The sequence below is a fragment of the Schistocerca serialis genome, chromosome 1, assembly GCF_023864345.2.
Source record: "Schistocerca serialis cubense isolate TAMUIC-IGC-003099 chromosome 1, iqSchSeri2.2, whole genome shotgun sequence".
In the NCBI taxonomy this organism is placed as follows: Eukaryota; Metazoa; Arthropoda; class Insecta; order Orthoptera; family Acrididae; genus Schistocerca; species Schistocerca serialis.
The window spans coordinates 697,769,558-697,792,815 of record NC_064638.1 but is presented as its reverse complement, the minus strand read 5'-3'; positions in this window follow the sequence as shown (position 1 = coordinate 697,792,815).

The window sequence follows — 23,258 nt, the reverse complement described above, 5'->3', positions numbered from 1 at the left end:
ACACTCCCCTGTGGCACACCAGAGGTTACTTTAACGTCTGTAGACGTCTCTCCAGTGAGAACAACATGCTGTGTTCTGTTTGCTAAGAACTCTTCAATCCAGCCACACAGCTGGTCTGGATATTCCGTAGGCTCTTACTTTGTTTATCAGGCGACAGTGCGGAACTGCATCGAACGCCTTCCGGAAGCCAAGGAAAATGTGATGTGTTCTTTTGGTTCGGTGCAGCGGGAAGCGGTTCACACAGTCCAGTCATATCCATTTTTTATAACCAGTGGCTGAAACGCTACACACTTGAGTAACTACAAGGACTTAATCCAAAGTGGGACAGACTATTTGAACTTGAAATGACGTACACTCGAGTCCAAGTGGCATACAACTACGAATCTTCGTTAAGATGTTGAATGTCATCCAGACTGTTTTGTACTACACTGGCTAAGTAAAAGTGCACAAATTGTGTCACAGAGCAGACTGACTGCATCAGTCTAAGAACTAAACTTGCGTATTAATTCATAATTATGAGCTCGCAAATACAATTTTTCTAGTCAGCATTAAGGATTCTCCTCCACGTGGACAACCGCCACCGTGGTGAGGCGGTTTCTGCACTGTGCTGCGACCCAGAGAGCTATGCTGGCTGGAGCTTAAGCCGCCAAAAAGACGGACAGGTCTCTTAAGTAAGAGGAAATCGATCCGATTAGAGGAGACCACTTTGATGAAAAACAGGGTAGGACACCCAACAAAACCTGGAGAGATGGAGCCATAACCGTAGTGAAGGCGATCATGTAAGGGGGACAAACCCAAAAGAAAAACAGGTGTGCTGCAGTACCTAAAACCGGCAGCCCGCCCCTCACCACTTAGCTGCCGGTAGTTACAGGTAGGTATCCTGTAACGACGGAATTATAATATTAGTCAGAAGCTCTAGAGAAAAAGCAAATTGCACAGATAAGTTGAAGCCGACCTTGGCATACAACGTGAGTGAACGACCTGGAGTAGACAGCGTATTGAAACTACACTCCTGGAAATTGAAATAAGAACACCGTGAATTCATTGTCCCAGGAAGGGGAAACTTTATTGACACATTCCTGGGGTCAGATACATCACATGATCACACTGACAGAACCACAGGCACATAGACACAGGCAACAGAGCATGCACAATGTCGGCACTAGTACAGTGTATATCCACCTTTCGCACCAATGCAGGCTGCTATTCTCCCATGGAGACGATCGTAGAGATGCTGGATGTAGTCCTGTGGAACGGCTTGCCATGCCATTTCCACCTGGCACCTCAGTTGGACCAGCGTTCGTGCTGGATGTGCAGACCGCGTGAGACGACGCTTCATCCAGTCCCAAACATGCTCAATGGGGGACAGATCCGGAGATCTTGCTGGCCAGGGTAGTTGACTTACACCTTCTAGAGCACGTTGGGTGGCACGGGATACATGCGGACGTGCATTGTCCTGTTGGAACAGCAAGTTCCAAGGAATGGTAGAACGATGGGTTCGATGACGGTTTGGATGTACCGTGCACTATTCAGTGTCCCCTCGACGATCACCAGTGGTGTACGGCCAGTGTAGGAGATCGCTCCCCACACCATGATGCCGGGTGTTGGCCCTGTGTGCCTCGGTCGTATGCAGTCCTGATTGTGGCGCTCACCTGCACGGCGCCAAACACGCATACGACCATCATTGGCACCAAGGCAGAAGCGACTCTCATCGCTGAAGACGACACGTCTCCATTCGTCCCTCCATTCACGCCTGTCGCGACACCACTGGAGGCGGGCTGCACGATGTTGGGGCGTGAGCGGAAGACGGCCTAACGGTGTGCGGGACCGTAGCCCAGCTTCATGGAGACGGTTGCGAATGGTCCTCGCCGATACCCCAGGAGCAAGAGTGTCCCTAATTTTCTAGGAAGTGGCGGTGCGGTCCCCTACGGCACTGCGTAGGATCCTACGGTCTTGGCGTGCATCCGTGCGTCGCTGCGGTCCGGTCCCAGGTCGACGGGCACGTGCACCTTCCGCCGACCACTGGCGACAACATCGATGTACTGTGGAGACCTCACGCCCCACGTGTTGAGCAATTCGGCGGTACGTCCACCCGGCCTCCCGCATGCCCACTATACGCCCTCGCTCAAAGTCCGTCAACTGCACATACGGTTCACGTCCACGCTGTCGCGGCATGCTACCAGTGTTAAAGACTGCGATGGAGCTCCGTATGCCACGGCAAACTGGCTGACACTGACGGCGGCGGTGCACAAATGCTGCGCAGCTAGCGCCATTCGACGGCCAACACCGCGGTTCCTGGTGTGTCCGCTGTGCCGTGCGTGTGATCATTGCTTGTACAGCCCTCTCGCAGTGTCCGGAGCAAGTATGGTGGGTCTGACACACCGGTGTCAATGTGTTCTTTTTTCCATTTCCAGGAGTGTAGTTACGTGGAATGTCCGTAATTTCTGCGTTAAAGAAGCAGAACTGGAAAACGAAATTCATACAATATTCAACTGGCCATAATAACAGAAACCATAAAGGTAGCAAGATATTCTACAACAATATAAAGATATAACATTATCTACAGCAGAGTCACTCAAAACCATAGAGACTGAGCTGCAATTGGTGTTCTGTGGAATAAAATACGCTCTTACACCTTCCAAAATGAAAGGATAATTGTTGTCAGAATAAAGATGCCAAGAGGGTATCTACTGGTAATTTGAGTACACGCCTTAGAAGATGGAACGGATAGTGATTCTGAAAATTCAACAACATTTTGCAAAGAACGTCACATAAGATAGAAACTATTTTCTGATAACAGCGGGAGATTTAAACGCACAATAGTGGGTAACACTTCGGTGTCAAATATTATTGGTTCGAAGGAGAAAATGCAATAGTTAATAATGGATATAGGCTAAAGGAATTCTGATTAAATAAAAGTTAACGGTGAAAAACACTTTCTTCAGTGACACACACCTGGTCACCTAGAGGCTCTGCCACAATTATGAACTACGTAATAGGAAATAGGAAAAGACATAGAAGTATTCAGAGGTCCAGATGTCTCTTCATCATTTCTTGTTAGTGTCAAAAACAAAATTACTTAAAAGAGGGAATATAAATTCTACACAGAAACAAAATAACGTTAATATAATATTTAAAGTATTATTTCTTTCAGGAAGAGAGCATCCGATTATTGTATCACAAAAGGTCTGAAGAATAGCTAAGCTTAAATTTAAAAATCAACCAGAAACGGAATTATATAAAGCTAATACTAATTAAAGTAGTATCAGAAGCACTTGGCACAAGAAACAATGGTATTTTCTAAAGAGGTATGCAGTGATGAAGTATGTAGCGTAATTGAAGATAAAAAACATGACCACTTTAAAGTTTTAAATTTCCTAGGTGATCAGGATCAGAGACTAGGTTACAAAAGAAAGTCTGCTCAAGTGAAAAGAGAAGTCAGGCAAGTTAAAAAACATAATTGGGAAAAATGTATTACAGAGACTGAACATGATGCAAGAGGAAGACGAGACAAAACACACAAAATACGGAAGCATTTAAACAAAGGAGATAAGGCCAATCTAAAAATTAACCCAATATCTGGTACTAGTTGGCTACATTACTGCTAAACACTGCGAACAGATGTGCAAGATACTCAGATGCTTCTTACTGAAGCAAACAGGAATGCAGACTTAATAACGCTGGAAGAACTACAGGATGCAACAATTTCTAGCAAGAACAGGGATATTCCAGGATGTGACAAATTCAGAATAGAACTGATGAAATTTGCACCAGATATTTCAAAAATAAGAATATTTTATGAATACGAGTATGTGCTGGCAAAGTGGTTATATACCTGAAGAATGGAATATAGCACAGATATGCCCATTTATAACGAAGGAAACAGACATGAATGTAGAAACTAGCCGGCCGAAGTGGCCGTGCGGTTAAAGGCGCTGCAGTCTGGAACCGCAAGACCGCTACGGTCGCAGGTTCGAATCCTGCCTCGGGCATGGATGTTTGTGATGTCCTTAGGTTAGTTAGGTTTAACTAGTTCTAAGTTCTAGGGGACTAATGACCTCAGCAGTTGAGTCCCATAGTGCTCAGAGCCATTTGAACCATTTTTTTGTAGAAACTACAGACGTGTTAGTCTTTTGTATGTGTGTGTTACATGTAGTATGTTAGAATTTTAACAACTCGACTATTGCAAATAGCTCGAACTTCATTGACTACGAAAAAGCTTTTGCTAAAGTAAGCCAGAACAAATTGCGAGTCATTTTAACGCAGGGATCCTATTTCATCTTTTATGAGTTTTACAGGGTTTATATACCAGTAACAAAATATAAATAACAATAGCCTGTAGCAGACGTAATATAACTGAAATAAGGAATTACAAAAAGGGTATCCGCTTTCACCCACTTTTGTTACGATGTAACCAAAACATGCTAAAGGCAATAAAACATTTTAAAATTAACAGTGTGGATCTTAGTGTTGTATACATCGTTCTTGATGAGACATTTCATACGATAGCTATCAAACTATGTAAGGCTAATGGCGCCTTGCTAGGTCGTAGCCATTGACTTAGCTGAAGGCTATTCTAACTGTCTCTCGGCAAATGAGAGAAAGGCTTCGTCAGTGTAGTCGCTAGCAAAGTCGTCGTACAACTGGGGCGAGTGCTATTCCGTATCTCGAGACCTGCCTTGTGGTGGCGCTCGGTCTGCGATCACACAGTGGCGACACGCGGGTCCGACATGTACTAAATGGACCGCGGCCGATTTAAGCTACCACCTAGCAAGTGTGGTGTCTGGCGGTGACACCACACTTAGCATATGCTTTTTGCTGACGAACAAGTAACTTTTAGTATGAAAATGATCTACAAGATGCTGTTTTTAATTTCAGTAAAATACCCAGAGAATTCAGTCGGAGCATCTCCACTACGAAGACAAAATCAGTTGGATTTTTAGAACGCCAGCCGATGGGAGCTTAGATCGAAATAACTGCCACTGGTTTCTGTTTTTTTTTGGTCATCAGTCTGGTTTGATCGAATTATTTTCCTGTGCTAACCTCTTCATCTCAGAGTAGCACTTGCAACCTAGGTCCTCAATTATTTGCTTGACGTATTCCAATCTCTGTCTTCCTCTACAGTTTTTGCCCTCTACAGCTCCCTCTGGTACCATGGAAGTCATTCCCTCATGTCTTAGCGGATGTCCTATCATCCTGTCCCTTCTCCTTATCAGTGTTTTCCACATATTCCTTTCCTCTCAGATTCTGCGTAGAACCTCCTCATCCCTTACCTTATCAGTCCACCTAATTTTCAACATTCGTCTATAGCACCTCATCTCAAATGCTTCGATTCTCTTCTGTTCCGGTTTTCCCACATTCCATGTTTCACTACCATACAATGCTGTACTCCAGATGTACATCCTCAGAAATTTCTTCCTCAAATTAAGGCCGGTATTTGATATTAGTAGGCTTCTCTTGGCCAGAAATGCCTTTTTTGCCATAGCGAGTCTGCTTTTGATGTCCTCCTTGCTCCGTCCGTCATTGGTTATTTTACTGCCTAGGTAGCAGAATTCCTTAACTTCATTGACTTCGTGACCATCAATCCTGATGTTAAGTTTCTCGCTGTTCTTATTTCTACTACTTCTCATTTCCTTCGTCTTTCTCCGATTTACTCTCAAACCAAACTGTGCATCATTAGACTGTTCATTCCGTTCAGCAGATCATTTAATTCTTCTTCACTTTCACTCAGGATAGCAATGTCATCAGCCAATCGTATCATTGATATCCTTTCACCTTGTATTTTAATTCCACTCCTGAACCTTTCTTTTATTTCCATCACTGCTTCCTCGACGTACAGATTGAAGAGTAGGGGCGAAAGGCTACAGACTTGTCTTACACCCTTCTTAATGCGAGCACTTCGTTCTTGATCGTCCACTCTTATTATTCCCTCTTGGTTGTTGTACACATTGTATATGACTCGTCTCTCCCTATAGCTTACCCCTACTTTTTTCAGAATCTCGAACAGCTTGCACCATTTTATATTGTCGAACGCTTTTTCCAGGTACAAATTGTAAATAGCCTTTCGCTCTCTGTATTTTACCCCTGCCACCTTCAGAATTTGAAAGAGAGCATTCCAGTCAACATTGTCAAAAGCTTTCTCTAAGTCTACCGATGCTAGAAACATAGGTTCACCTTTCCTTAACCTATCTTCTAAGATAAGTCGTAGTGTCAGTATTGCCTCACGTGTCCAACACTTCTACGGAATCCAAACTGATCTTCCCCGAAGTCGGCTTCTACCAGTTTTTCCATTCGTCTGTAAAGAATACGCGTTAGTATTTTGCAGCTGTGACTTATTAAACTGATAGTTCGGTAATTTTCACATCTGTCAACACCTGCTTTCTTTGGGATTGGAATTATTATATTCTTCTTTAAGTCTGAGGGTGTTTCGCCTGTCTCATATCTTGCTCACCAGGTGATAGAGTTTTGTCAGGGCTGGTTCTCGCAAGGCTGTCAGTAGTTCTAATGGAATGTTGTCTACTCCCGGGACCTTGTTTCGACTTAAATCTTTCAGTGCTCTGTCAAACTCTTCACGTAGTATCATATCTCCCATTTCATCTTCATATAAATCCTCTTCCATTTCCATAATACTGTCCTCATGTACATCGCCCTTGTATAGACCCTCTACATACTCATTCCACCTTTCTGCTTTCCCTTTTTTGCTTAGAACTGGGTTCCATCTCAGCTCTTGATATTCATACAAGTGGTTCTCTTTTCTCCAAAGGTGTCTCTAATTTTCCTGTAGGCAGTATCTGTCTTACCTTTAGTGAGATATACCTCTACATCCTTACATTTGTCATCTTGCCATCCCTGCTTACCATTTTGCACTTCCTGTCTATCTCATTTTTGCGACGGTTGTATTCCTTTTTGCCTGTTTCATTTACTGCACTGTTATGGTTTCTCCTTTGATCAGTTAATATGTAATCGATGTAATAGGGTACTTATTTCTGACTGTATGTAATTGATTGTAATTATGATGAAAATATTGAAAATTGCTGGGTAATTGCCAAGGGAACTTTATTTAAATCTATCGATAGCAACGACGAAATGGCAGTAGCTGTGCCGTTGTTTATCTTTGCGTATGGAAAGTCTCTGTTGCGTTGCGAGTAAAGACGAAGCAGGGCAGCTTGAGTGAGGAAAGAGTGCGGAAGTGTTTGTTGGGCGCTCCCCCAGATGTGGTGTGCAGCTATGATCACGGCAGTGTAGACGCGCCTGATACGTCAACCCGCGAGTATTGAGAGCGCGGTATGAGTGGACAGGGGAGGAAGTTGAAGTTCCAACTATTGCATGTCCCATAATTATCCTTGTCTCTGGAGACGACTCGGGGAATTCAAACAGCAGCAACAGCGTTTCAGTCTAAATTTTCTCCCTGAGTAACTATTCATTCTTGAACTGCAATATAGAGGCTTGAGTAATTTGTAATGTTGAGTATTAACTTCATTCACTTAAAGTAACTTCACTGCCAAAACTAATAACACAAGATACAGCACAGAGTACGAAATTTCATTTATTCTGTATTTAGTTTAGCGAGAGACTTCTGCTGGCTTGGTATGTATTTCATTGTTATTTAAAAAGTAAAATCAGTTGCTCGTTTACTTGGAGTAAATTCAATTCAATCTTTCAATAATCAAAAGCAAATTGCTTGCCTTTTCCTAAATTTTGCATTACGTTACACTGAGGTCATTTTTTTACATAACGAAGGTTACGTTAAGCCAATCATTTATTTAACCGGTAACTCCATTAAATTTTACTTTTAAAATTTAGTATTTCAGAATAAGTAACTGCGAACTTAGTGGTTTCTGATTCATTTATTTTCTCGTGAACTGTTGTGCTGTGGGAAAGCGTGACACCCTTCTGTTGCCACGTCAATGATTCTTGCTTAAATTTCATTGCCATTACGGTTCTAGACGCTACAGTTTGGAACCGCGCGACCGCAGATTCGAATCCTGCCTTGGGCATGGATGTGTGTGATGTCCTTAGGTTAGTTAGGTTTAAATAGTTCTAAGTTGTCGGGGACTGATGACCTCATCAGTTAAGTCCCGTAGTGCTCAGAGCCATTTCAACCATTTTTTGCCATTACGTTTCTTAACATTCTCGAGAAACCCCCCCCTCTGCGATTCGTGAGCGATTGCACTATATTTCACTCATTTGAAAATTATCATGAGTGTTTAGCTTAAGTTAAGAATAGATTCTTCCTTCAGAAGCATCTGTTCTACACTTTCCTCCAACTAACTGATGTTATTTTCCTTCGGCAATGATACCCTCACACACTGTAAAATTTCGTTAAGCTTATGTGATCACGGTCAGTTATATCGCAATCCAGAAGGCCGATTAGGGAGGGGGAGTTAAAACACGACCCTGTAACCAGCTTCAAGCTTACTGGAGGTATAAATCAGAAATTTTTAGTACCACGTGCCTGAATATCAACTCACCTTCACAATTCATAACAAGTTTAACATTCGAAGATTGTGAAAAATAAGCCATGGCATTCGAACACTACATGACTGAACTGACTGCAAAGCCTTGTCTATGAGCAACTTCTCTGAAAAAATGAAACGTTCTCACCAATAAGCCGGCCGCGGTGGCCGAGCGGTTCTAGGCGCTTCAGTCCGGAACCGCGCGACTGTTACGGTCGCAGGTTCGAATCCTGCCTCGGGCATGGATGTGTGTGATGTCCTTAGGTTAGTTAGGTTCAAGTAGTTCTAAGTTCTAGGGGACTGACGACCTCCGAAGTTAAGTCCCATGGTGCTCAGAGCCATTTGAACCATTTTTTCTCACCAATAACTGCAAACATACCACACCGCATCTGACCTCCAACGATCCATAGCATGCCTCACGGAACACGTGTGTTTAAAATCTGTCTGCAAGGATGCATTTCCAACCGTCGGTGAGCTGATTTTCTGAAAGCTCCCGGAAGCGGTTGAAGGTGACCATACATCCTGCACAACATCTCAGAGAGACATCTAAAAGAGTCAACAGGGTATGTAGCGGTAATGGTTACAGATCAAAATTGCAAAATTTCTGCAAAGACAAGTTTGCGATTTACTGAAACCAAATTACTGAAAAATGGAAATTGCGCGTTCAATAAGCAACTATCAATGTCTATGGTTTTCAGTGTACGCCTCTGTCCTCGGGCAAAGGATGAACACACTCTTCAAGAAATTGTAACTTGTTAGGATGACTCAATTTGCGATTATGTACTTGTATCTTTCCGTAATGATGTATTATCTGAAATAAACTTCGTACCATCTATTATACAGGGAGAAGAGCTGCTCAATGTCCCTTCTGTGACGTTGATTTGGTTGCAATGTAAGATTGCAGCTTGCTCTATGTGGATCCGCGTCGATTGTGCTGGTACAGAGAAGGAAGATAATATTTGTGATTTTCAGTGCTTTAACATTTTCCTAAAGTCAACAAATCATTTATATTTCTGACGTATTTCAGGTATAGTCCGTCATAAAAACATGATGTAAAATTCATAGAATTGCTTCAAATAATTACATTCTTGACATTTGTGGTCAGTGCGCACATCGTGAAGCACAAATGTCAGTAATGTAGTTACACGATACTTACTACATATTAAATCGTTCTATTTCATGTTCTGATGATGGATTACGCCCAAAAAGCCTCAGCTACATGAATTTTAACAAGTGATCTAGTGATTTTAGTTAACTAATAAAGCACTGTCACAAGATGTGCTCAATAAAAAGTTGTCATAATTTGAAATCTTGCATATGTTTTGCTCTTACGTGTCTGCTAACCATGAGGAAGCTTTTCTGTCTTATCATGACCCACTAATCGATATTCCAAATATTCACTGCTGCATGTGCTACACTGGTTTGCAGTTTTAAAGGAGAACAAAGTTTCCTTCTTCGTCCGATCCTGTTTGAGTTGTTCTGGAGTGTAGGTACGCTTTTGCTTGTGTGTGGTACAGTGCGTTTTTGAGCGAGGTTGAATAAACTGAAAAAGACGAAGAGCAATATCTGAAAGCAGTTCGGGGATTACACGAGGATGGTGAGAAAAGTTAAGAGACCGACAACACCGCCAGGGATCTGGCAACCCTGTGTTGTTCTACTTGCATTGACCGGTGTGTTCATTCTTTCCAGATGCTCAGTCCAAGTTTCAGCTCCGTACAGCAATCTCGTGATTTTTGACGGCGCTATCAGTGAAGTTGTGTTTTTGTTATGTGTTACGAAAACAGTGGAATTTAAGGCAATGTTATGCCACCAAGTTTCGTATTGAACTCGAGTAATCCGCGAGAGTGACCTTTGAAAAGTTGAATCACGCTTATGGGAAACATTCCTTATCAAGAGCACAAGTTTTTCGCTGGCGCAAAGCACTTTTGGAAGGCCGAGAGCAGAGTGAACATAAACATCGCTCAGGGAGATCTTTAACTTCGAAAACCAACGAAAACATCGAATTTCTGCCTACTCCTGTGAGATTACATCCTCCAGGACAAACTGTCAACCAAGTGCTCCATTAAGTTTCGGGTGTGCAGCCGCAAGAAATCTCCTTCTTCTTCTAATATTTCGGCTGTAAAACGTTCAGCCATCTTCAGAGTGAGCCGCAAGACTGCCGCTCCAGTGCTTGCTTCGTCGCTTTATACTGTTGCACCGCGCGACTGCGCTTGCAGCCACAGATGCAAATGCGCCAGAGATGTCGGTCGGTGGCAGAGACGTGCATAATGCGCGAGTTGTATCTATGACTCCACAGTTGATCTTTGTTGGCATATCGATATATCATTGTGAGCTGCACTGTGACGACGTCTTTGTGAGTTTATTACAGCAAGTGCCGGATTCCAGGATTTATCAAAATTGAAACCACTGTCTCTATCAATTAAGTTCGTCGTCAAGCGAATTTCAATTGCCTCCTTTACTATCGAGTCCCAAAATGACGATGTAGTTGCCAAAATTTCGACGTTGTCATACAACATACTGTGACCATTATCATTACAGTGCTCTGCCACGGCCGACTTGTTAGGTTGTAAAAGTCGTGTGTACCTCTGATGTTCTGTACATCTTTCTTGGACAGTACGAGTTGTTTGTCCGATGTAAGAGAGGCCACATTCACATGGAATTTTGTAAACTCCAGATTTTTGGAGCAGCAAATCATCTTTGACGGAGCCCACGAGTGCAGCTGTCTTAGGTGGAGGACGCAAAATCACTTTTATTTTGTGTCTGCCGAGAATGCGTCCTATTTTTGATGAGAGGCTACCCACATATGGCAGGAAGGCCATCGATTTAAAGGTTTCTTCATCTTCTTCTGCTTTCTTTGTGGCCTCTTTCGGTTTCATTTTCAGTGCCCTCTGTATTTGTTGTGGAGAGTACCCATTGTCTTCAAACACTCTTTGTAAGTGGGAAAGTTCATCTTGCAGACTGCTTTCGTCAGAAATAATATGCGCTCTGTGAGTCAACGTTCGGAGAACACTCATTGTCTGGGCAGGATGGTGGCAGCTATTTGCACGTAAATACAGATCGGTGTGTGTCGGCTTCCTATACACTTCGTGTCCCAAAGTGCCATCCTCTCTGCGCCGAACCAGAGCATCCAAGAATGTAAGGCATCCCTCCTTTTCAGTTTCCATTGTGAACTTTATTTGATCGTGGAGGGAGTTCAGATGTCTTAAAAAGTCTTGCAAGTTGTCTTCACCATGGGGCCAAACTACAAAGGTGTCATCAACATACCTCCAGAATAACGTGGGTTTCAAGTCAGCAGATTCAAGCGCCTTCTCCTCGAAGTCCTCCAAGTGTTTTACAAAGATGTCCTCGAAAGGCTCAGGAAAAGGACGAATCGAGTGAGAACGGACACTGCAGAAGAGTGGATGCTGCATCGTGCCAATGCCCCACGTCAGACGGCCACTTCCATTTTTGACCTCAAAAGCCATTTCTGTTGTTCCACATCCCCTCCATTCATCTGAGTCCTTGCGACTTTTTCTTTTCCTGAAATTGAAAAATATCTTTTGGTACTGTGGAGAACATTCAAAAGAATGTGATCGACACTTTAAAGGCTTTACCAGTTGAAGCCTATCACCGCTGCTACCAAGAATGGTAACAACTCCGCCAGTGTATAGCTGCCGAAGGCATCTACTCTGAAGTGTCCAGTAAAGTTGTTAGAAAAAAGTAGTCTAGATTAGCAGACAATATTTCTCCATATCTACTCTGCAATACAACGTAATGTGATTCCTTATTTGCAACTTGGTGAGCCATAATGGAAAATTAATATTCATGGTAACTAATGCAGAGTAAATAACAGTGAGATATTCATGGTTACGATAACGTCAAACTGCTTCCGTTCTATTCACATGCAGTATTTTGTAAGTAAATGAGTGTAGCTAGCCGGTACTTCATTCACCAAAGATTTTTCTGCATTTGGTGTATTTGACGACTACCTATAAGAGTAGGTATTTGTATGATAATCACGTGGGCACCACTTTATTAATGTAAAAAATGTTTCAAATGGCTCTGAGCACTATGGGACTTAACTGATGAGGTCATAAGTACCCTAGAACTTAGAACTACTTAAACCTAACTAACCTAAGGACATCACACACATCCATGCCCGAGGCAGGATTCGAACCTGCGACCGTAGCGGTCGCGCGGTTCCAGACTGTAGCGCCTAGAACCGCTCGGCCACTCCGGCCGGCTGATTAATGTAATGTTAATTTTATCGTACTACGTAAAGACTTTCGTATTCACTGGGAACCAATAATCACAAATCAAAAGAAAGCACATATCTTTCTTTATGTTTCGTTCCTTTCATCTGTTAGTGAAATCATAATCGTGTTACTGAGTAACCACGAGATCTTACACTAATGCCATGTAGCAGGGATTCCCAAGAAAATTTTCTCGAGGACCCCCTCATCGTGCATGATTGGTACCTTGTCATATCACTGTATCAAGTGCCTAAAAAACCCAAATTAACAGTCTTTTTATAAGTTTTCTATTTTGGTACTTAGAAAAAACATTGACATATTCATGATCGAAAAAATATTGAGCTTAAAACTTTTTCACTGTTATTGTTAAATTTTTGATTATTGCTAGACGCAGAAGTTAGCGTTCGCTAAAGCTCTGCTCATGCACGAAGCGTCCAAAACAAAAAATCTGTTATCATACGAAATATATTTAATATATTTTTATTCTAATAACATCTTGCGGACCCCTCTGGCATAGCTCGCGGACCCTTGGGGGTCCGCGTACCACCTGTTGGGAACCGCTGCCATATAGGAACAGGCCGGCCGTAGTGGCCGAGCGGTTCTAGGCGCTTCAGTCTGGAACCGCGCGACCGCTACGGTCGCAGGTTCGAATCCTGCCGCGGGTATGGATGTGTGTGTCGTCCTTAGGTTAGTTAGGTTTAAGTAGTTCTAAGTTCTAGGGGACTGATGACCTCAGATGTTAAGTCCCATATTGCTCAGAGCCATTTGAACCATATAGGAACAAAAAGAAAAATGATATCGTGTCTTCAACTCAATTGTTAGTTCGATGATAATATTCACTAGGTAAAGAGGGTGTCTTTAATGAGGGCAGTTTTACACTGAACTTAATTACCACCATTACAGAGCATGCGTGTTTTAATTTTACGGATACCATACACATTTCTGCCAAATGTAGTTTTCTTTATTTGTGCCCCCTATTCCACAGTACCTGACAATCTCATACTGCCCTGAACTTGATACTTTTTAAATTTCTCTTTAATAAGAATAATTTTTGCAAATTGCTTTCTCACAACATACAACTTATCACAAATAAGTTAGTTACTTTTGATGTCAGGCATTTTAACCATTCGGGTGGTAAATTCAGCTCAGAAACGTGAACGATCTTCCACAATATCCGAATCTCCTAGTATGTCTATCTGTATAAGGCTAGGGAAATCAGTCCACCGGTCTGGAGAAGGCAACAGTTTGCCACCTCCAGTACAACCATGCCTGGTACAGCACCGTGGTACTCAAATCAACGAGTGGCTGAGAACAGTTGTACTTTGGTTTCAGTGACTTATGGTGTTACTTAATGTTATGAAACTAACATGCCTAGCTGAAGGAGGCCTTGATGCAGACACGTGAACAACATAAAATATAATAAACTTCATTACATCCAATGTCTCAGAGTAGTGGCGTAATAACTGCGGCTGATTCACGGCGTACGTGATTCACTTTTCGCAGAAACAGAGATAGTGGAAACTTTCCTTTGACCCCGCAGAACCCCGACTGCCGAAAAGCGGGCCGGCTCCACCGCCGCTTGGAGGGGGAAGTGGGTGGGGGGGGTGGGGGGACGCAGGGTGGGGGTCCGGCCGCCGCACTTGTTGACCTTCCTTAACCGATGACGCAGGTCGAAGTAATTGAGGCCGAGATTGTCCAGGCGGGCGGGTCAACTGACTCCCCAGCCAGCGGCGCCCGTCTCGCCGCGGCGCTCGCTGTCTGCCTGTCCGGCAGCCGGGTTCGAAGCCCGCGCGCGCCTGCGCCACTCCGGACAGCGCCGCTCGTAACAGCTTACCACGGATTGCCGGTTTTCTTGTAGCAGCTCTCGCAGCGTATGAGGTTCCTCATGTACGGCGACGCTAATATTCTGGCCTATTGTGACGAAAACTCCTAGTCCATTATCTGTACACTATGATGTCGACCTCAACACAGCGTCTATTGTTGTTATTCGGCACCAGTGCACATGCGCGAACCAAAGATCTGTAGCTGCGACACTCCGGGAAAAGCACACTCTGTAGTAAAACAGTGACAGCAGACTGAGGGCAGAAAGCAGTGGCTTCACACACCTCCTGCTGTGCCGTCTTCTGCAGTCTTTGTGAGTCTAGCACGGCATCCCACGTCTTGCTGCGGTTGTAGCCCGTGTCATGGTTAATTAAATTATCATTTGTACAGATCTTAACTTCCTGTTTCGTAACACAGTCACTGGAACAGGTAGTAGTAGCTAAAATCTAGGTATATTCCTAGTTCATTCCCTGTACTGTACTCAAAAGTCCCCGACAACCACTGATTTTTTGTCATCTGAGCCATGGGTGGCGGTGGTTTGCAACGCAGCCTTCTTCACTACCCCTGTAATAACGACAAATAAACGATTTTGGGCACTGCAATGCAAAATAATAATCATCTTGCTGTCGGGCACTCAGATTATTCTAAACACAACCCACGAAAGTACTTACATAAAATTAAGGGTTGACAATCTTATAAAAGATCCTGTCAGTCTTCGGTGACACTCCAGTTCTGTTCGCAGACTAGCTCGAGTGGTGAAGACAGCTAGCCTCATTCGATTTGCACCACCGTTTCCAGAACTGATCGCATTTTTCTGGTCTGGAGATGATGCTCCATACTAGACCTCCTCACCGTCGCTTATGCGATGAACCCGGCTGTATAGGGTCGACATGAGCTGGAGGATGGAGACTTGTAAAATCCCCGATAGCTAAAATGTGCATCTTTCATCGGAAACGAGCATCCGGTATTTTATTTGTTTATTTTTCCAAATCATATTATGAATAAGAGTTGGTTGAAAGCTGAAGTAGTAAGTGGGATAGCTAGTTTAGGCTATTCGGTATGAACAGTGTGGCGCAAAATAGGTGTTAGTATGTTTTTGTCTACTACGACGTAGTATGGACCGACGTATTCTTATTGTTATACATATGTTACAAGAGACAACTTGAAATTTAATACAGAAAGTTTTCAAAGTTGTTTTCTTCTACACCAGTGATGTGTAGAGCTGTGAACTGAATTCCGTGATGAATTCCTCAAGAACTTCATTTTTGGCTACAAGAATCTGTCAAACTATAGTCCGAGTATAGTAAGCTTCAAAACAAACTCTAACTGCGAATTCAGATGGAAGAAATTAGTGTTGCTGGTTTCAGTTAAATAACGGGATGTTTCTTGTAGCCACCAGGTTTCGAAACATCCGCAGTACGGTCACTAAATAATACCAAAACTCTAGAGTACTGGAATACACCTAGTACAATACGTTAGTAATGGGGGAAGGGGGGGGGGGAATTGTAATTTGGCTGCTAGTGTCGACTGGGATAAATATCCATACGTCATCGGTTGTAAGAACAAAGAGGCTTGTAAAATGACGCTGTACGCATTAGCAGCTAACTTCCTCAAAAAATAATCCGACAGTCTACAGGAAAAATAAAAATTTTTGACCTCTCGAATACAAGTGGACGAGAACACTCGAGTATCACTTCGTCTCTTACAGTCATTGTGCTGACGCTAACGACCGCCATGTTGAGCATCCTAAAGAAGCAACAACAACAACAACAATAATAAACGAGAATCACCAGATACAGAATTAGTGGGCACGATGTTATTACATGAGGGAAGGTAAGACGAATTTCTATTTGCTCGAACTTATGGACATTAAAGAGGTACTTAATTAAAAGACGAACGGTAAACACGTAGATGAAATCTGGAAAACGCAGAAAAACTGCAGATAAAACACAAACACTTCACAAATCGCTCTTTAGATAAATGTGTATCAAGTGAAGTAATAAAAGACAAATATCGTGGTTTACTGATATTTGTACAATCTTACGGAAACAGACTGTTACAGTCTCGCTAGAAAGAAAACGTAGTGGTGGAGAAAATGGGAACTAGTTCTTCTATAAGAAGAACTCTGTATGAAGAAAACAATAATTTCCAGTCAGACCGTGACGGAAGATCTCTCAGATTATCATAGGAAGCCCTGGTTACATGTAGAGCTGATCCTGTCTCTCCTAGTTCAATGTGGTGCTGGAAAGGAGACAGCAGACAGAAGGTCCAACTGTTACATCGCATTTAAAAATGACTCGCATGTGGATACTACCATACCAGTTAATATCAGAGATATCGGTATGAGTACTACCTGAAGGAATTTGTATTTCATTTTACAGTGAACACGCAGCAGTGGCAGCCCCTTCCATAGCTATGATTCAACTAATTAGTGATGTGGTTTCTTTGATTTGGAGTGCAACATAAGATCCCAGCTGATTCTTCCATTTCTCCCCATCTTGAATTCCACAACTGAATCCAGCTGTCTTTCAGAAGTCTCTGACCCATCCGTCCGACGGTCTTCCCTTCTGTCTTTTCTCAGGTATTTTGGGCTCCAGTCTAGCATTTCTTTTGACCATCTTCTTTCTTTATTCGAGTGACAGGACCACTCCACTGCCATTTCTAGGTATTTGCTCTTTCAATTATGTCACTAACTATTGTACGTCTGATATCTATTGCTCTCTTTCTTTCTTTGTGTAGACCAGAGGTGTCCAACCCCCGGGCAGCGAACCGCATGCGGCCCAAATAAAGTATCAATGCCACCCAAGAAGTGAGCAACTATCACACGATCGTGAAAAAAAATCAGTTTGTGTAAATGTATGATAAATCGAATTTTCAATTTTGAAACCTCTGCCACACGATCACATTCTGTCATTGGTCCACACTTCTTTTTTTTTTCAGCGATTATTGTTTGTGTTAAGTACATTGTGTGCGACCCAGAAATACTCGTGTTTTTCCAGTGTGGCTCAGAGGCCAAATAGTTGGACATCCCGGTGTAGGTCAACACTGATCTTGCCATTACGCTTTGAGACACAGCCATACGTTATTACTGGTAGTACACATTGACCGAAAATTGTTCGTTATCCTCACCCGAAATCTTAGACTTCAAAACTTCAGGGTACCCTCGGTAAACCTGCCAGCCCAATTTAATAACTTCTGGTTTTAAGACTCCTCTTATATTTACAAGTTGATCCAGTGACCCTTTGCAGATGTGTGCTTCCAACAAATTTTAGACCAACTTCACAGCAGATTAAGGCAAGTGCGCTAACTATAATTTGAAGTTCTTCTACACTACTTGCAAACAGAGCAGTATCATCAGCAACTCTCAGGTTAATGTCCCTTCCAGAACTTTGCCTACATTTGTTTTCCAGTTCTATTTGGACATTGCTTTCTCTAGGCCTGCCGAAAATAGTTTTTGGAGATATAGATTCACCTCGTTTTTCATCCTTTTCAGTTGGAAATTCACTGGGTTCTTCAATGACACTCACAAACGCTATGGAAGTTTTGTATAATGTTATATAAGATTTAGTGTCGCCCCGCTCTACTGCTTGTTCTGTTGGAGGCTCAAAACCAGCTGGATAACAGAGCAATCTGAAGCCTTTTCTAAATCCATGAAGGCAAGACAAAGAGGTAGGTGGTACTCATTTCTTCTACTGATTCGCCTGGAGTGAGGACTGAGGTTACGATCTGTACTAAGTCCTGTGCGAAAACCACCTTGGTCGGTAAGTTGAACCAAGTCAAGTGTAGTGCTCATTCTGGAAAATTTTATATAGTAAATGTCTCACGCAACGGATAGTCTCGCGTAGATAGGCAAGAGCGCAACTCACTCCTGTATATAAAAAGAACCAACGAACGAACACAAAAAATTAGGGACATATGACGCTAAAATCTGTCTGTTGAAGTACCCTAGAGAGTGTTTTAACCTTCAGCATTACGACATTCCAACATGAAAAAAGCTTTTCACAAGCAATCGTCGAATCAGACAAAACAATTGGTGTGAAACACAGACAGCTCCTTCCAAACTGTATATATGAGTGAAGAGATAGATTTCATCTACCTATATTTCCGAAAGGCCGTCTTGTGTCACACTGTCGACTGATAACCAAGACAGCAATCTCTGAAGTTCCAGAATGAAATTTTCATTCTGCAGCGGAGTGTGTGCTGATATGGAACGTCCTGGCGGCTTAAAACTGTGTGCCGGGCCGAGACTCGAAGTCGGAACTGTTGCCTTTCGCAGGCCAGTGTTCTACCGATTGAGCTACGGTAGAGCACTTGCCTACAAAAGACAAAGGTCCCGAGTTCGAGTCTCGGTCCGGTACAGAGTTTGAAGCTGTCAGGAAGTTTCATATCACAGCGCACACTCCGCTGCAAAGTGAAAGTTTCATTCTGGAAACATTCCCCAGGCTGTGGCTAAGCCATGTCTCCGCAATATCCTTTCTTCCAAGAGTGCCAGTTCTGCAAGTTTCGCAGCAGAGCTTCTGTGAAGTTTTGCAAGACAGGAGATGACGTATTGCAGAACTGAAGCCGTGAGGATGGGTCTGCGAGGGGCGGTTGGGTATCTCAGTCGGTGAAGCACTTGCTCACGAAAGGCAAAAGTCCCGAGTTCGAGTCTCGGTCAGGCACGCAGTTTTCATCTGCCCGGAAATTACAAGCTATGAGTGTTTTCCTAGATACGTGTTTTACTCGAAGAAGTTTTTCTGTAACTGAGTACGTTATAACGAACAGAAGCGACAGTAATATTTGATGTACTCAAAGAAAGCGTTATATTACCGCTATTATAGACATAACAACTATCCGGACATCCCTGCGTAATGAGTAACTGAGCACTACATGTGAGAAGAGGCGTTTCCGCTTGTATAAAAAGAGGTGGGAAGTATTTTATTGTCAATAGAGAAGCAATAACAGAAGAATGAATCGGCCAGGAGATTACAGTGATTCCGAATGAGGACTAGTCAACTAGTCATTGAATGTCACGTAATAAATCCACCAACGACGTTTAAACCTTTCTAAAGCTTCCCTAGTAGACTGTTGGCGATGTCATTGTGAAGTGGAAACCCGAAGTGACATACACAGCTTTACGAAGAACTAGCAGATGTATGTAGAGATGGACAGGGACTACCTCATATTGCACAGGGTAGTTGTGGGAAATCACGTAGTTCAGTGCTACCATGAGCCCAACTATCACAAAGACTGTGGTCTAGGACAGGCGCCATGATAGGTCAGCGTGTTCAGCCAGAGGACATGCTGCCTCCCTGTATTAGAAATAAATAAATAAATAATAAAGAACTGAGCGAACTATTCAATGATGAACTTGAAAGGGTGTCATGTCACGTCCGCCCAGACCAAATGACGAGCACAAAGACGAAAAAAATGAAAAAAGAAAAACAGGATGAAAGGAGGTAGCGTCTTTGATTAGTAATCAAAACGTCCTCGATTCCAAGTTAGAACCCTGCCATTGCTTAACTTTTGAGAAAAACGTCATCAGCAATGCGGCCGAAACTTCGGCCATAAGAGATCACCGTCTCTCAGCCAATGGTCTCGTCTGAGAGGGAAGAGGAACAGACAGAGGCTCAGGGCACTCTGTTGCCCTTGGTGTACGTAACTGTCCCTGAGTCAGCAATGAACAAAGGCATGAGGAAGCAGAATTTTTGGAAAATCTACAGGAAAAGTTGGAAATTTAGATGGCATTTTTATATGAAAATCTGGCTGAAAGAGATGTGATGGTCACATGCATTGATAACAAAAAAAGAAGTCACGTTCCGTGTGACGGTTCTGCTGTTGCATGTTTTCATAATAACAACAAATTCCGCATTGAATATTCATATGTGAGAAAAAGAATACAATTGAAAGTGATATTTCAGTATGTTATCGATGGAGCTTATATCTTTTCTGTGTTGCAAAGATCAATAGCTGCTGATGAAATAAACGCTTCTTTGAAGTCATCGACTCTATGGAGATACATTTGTTTTCCAAGCAATTATTAGACATTGGCAATGGAAATGTTCCGGTTGCCGCTTCCACTGGCCTCATTTCGTTTATACCTAATTTCTGTCAATTCACAATGTCGAAAGAAGAACTGATCACGAAAATGTTTCCGAATATTGCCTCAAATTACAAAAACCATGTTTGGTTGAGTAAACGAGCCATTTTGGCAGAGAAAAATAAGGACGTAGAGGTTTCAATATAAAATATTCAAAGTCAAGTCGCTGGCCAGTTGCATTCATTTAAATCGATAGATTCTGTTACCGAACCAGATGAAGTCGTCAGTTATCCGTCGAATTCCTGAATTGATTGGATTTGCCAGGAATGCCACCGCACAATTTGCAGCTCAAGGTCGGCTCTGTGGTAATGTTACGCAATCTGAACCAGCCGAGACTATGCACTGGAACAAGACTCGCAGTTATGAAGCTGTTGAACGTAGTGATTGAAGTAACGATAATCATAGGAAAGTTCTGATTCTAAGAATACCACTGACTGCAGTCGACTTTCCATTTCAATTTAAGCGCGTCCAGCTTCTGATTCGCTTTGCATCGCAAGACCAGTCGTTGGAAGTGTGTGGAATAAATTTTGAATCGCCGCGTTTTCCCCATGGGTAGTTGTAAGTGGCGTGCTCGTGAGTCTGTAAACCATCGCCACTATTCGTTCTCTCTCCGGACGGAAAGACAAAAAATATCTTTCATCACCAAGCGTTGCGATGAACGCGTCATAAACCCCAACAAATTAGTGTCTTGACAATGAATTCCGATTTCTTTCATTTCAATAAATTCGTGATATTACTGAAACTGTTTTGTTCCAATTCACACAAATTCAAGTAAAGATTTCGTTGGATGAATCCCTTCTCGACAACTGACTGACTGGCAAACAATGCAATGCCTAAACTTCTGGAGATATAGGCACGTTATACAATAAAGACTTTCTGTTAAACTGGCTCCGAGGAAGAACATGCTAAGCTGTGCTATAAAAATGTGCGGCTGTCTTTTCCTTTCCGCAGTCATTGTTAACAGAAAATAAGAAAGTTGTATCTATGGCTAATTGCATTTTGACTTTTATTCTCAATCAAGGTTCTGTTTGCAGTAACAGTAAATAAGGTCAGAGAAAGAGGGAGTAGGAGATGGACAGAGACAGGGAAAGAAAACGCATATAAAAAGGGGAACGTGGATATGAATACATGCAGGAGCGAGGAGGAGATGGATAGAGTGAGTGTGGGATGAGAGATGTACAGGGAGCGGGGAGGAAGGTGGTGGCAGAGGGAGGGGGAGGAAGAGAGTGGGGTAGAGAGACGGGAGAAGGCAAATGCGAAATGTTGCCGGGTTCGCTAGTAAATACATAAAATCAGTAGTCGTGTAACGTACCATCCCTGGCTGCGTCTTTGGCTTTTCCCGGTGGTAACGTGCTCGCCTCCCATGCAAGCGGGCCCGGGTTCGATTCCCGGCCGGGTTGGAGATTTTCTCAGCTCGGGGACTGGGTGTTGTGTTGTCCTCATCATCATTTCATCCTAATCACCGGCGCGCAAGTCGCCCAATGTGGCGTCGAATGAAATAAGTCTTGAACTTCGCGGCCGAACCTCCCCGAATAGGGGCCTCCCGGCCGATGATGCCATACGCTCATTTCCATTTTGGAGGAGCCCAGTTGAGGGTGGTGTATGCACTGTTAGCGGTGTACGTTTTCCAGTGTGGAAAGAACTGAAATGTTATAGAGCATTTATTAGTGATATAGGAGCAACATTAGTAATTTTAACTCTATCTCGCGGATCGAAGCGAGGCTGTTGATTGTTATATGCACTAATCTAATAAAGTAGTAGTGCAAAGTATTAACCAGTGTCCGTTAGCGAACGTATCAGAGTACAACAGCGGAGCAGTACGACAAGTAATTCGTTTCCCACTCGTACCGCTTAGAGTCCGTGAATTCTTGCCGCGACCGCGACTGGGTCTTCGCAGCGCACCACGGAAGGTCCAAGGACGAGAAGGCAAACTAAAGACTTGGAACATTCGAAAGGTTTGCGAGAAAGTGCAGTGCATCTGCAAAGTGAGCCGCACACAAGTCGCTGGTACAACCAATTCTAGAATACTGTGTGAGCGTCTGGAGTCTTCATCAAGTAGGCGTGACAGCAGACGTCGAATGAATTAAGAGACGCCCTACCGGAACCGCAACAGAGCGATGTAGCCCATACGAAAGTGTAACACAAATGCTAAGGGAAGCTCAGTGAGAATCTTTGAAAGGAAAATAACGGCGTTCTTTCAGACTCTCTCTCTCTCTCTCTCTCTCTCTCTCTCTCTCTGTCTGCCATGATACTGTACGAAATTTACGCTGGTCCCGCTGCTCGGAGTAATCATTACAGCAAAAAAAATGCCTGTACATCTACATGTAAAATTACTTATATACAACGGAAGCCATTATACGGTACTTAGCGGAGAATATCTTATACCATTACTAGTCATTGTCTTTCCCATTCAACTCTCATATGGAGCGAGTGAAAAACGACTGTCTGTCTGCCTCCGTACAGCCTTAACCTCTCTACTTTTCGTAGTCCTTATGTGAGATGTACTTTGGTAGCGTCAGAATCGTTTTGCCGTGTGTTCTCTAAACTTTCGCAAATTATCGTCAACTTTAATCATGAAGTCTTCGAGCTAAAATATTAATTACGACACGGAAAACAGTAAATCACATTACCTAAAACAGGTATGTGATGAGACTGTTCGTGTTGTAGCTC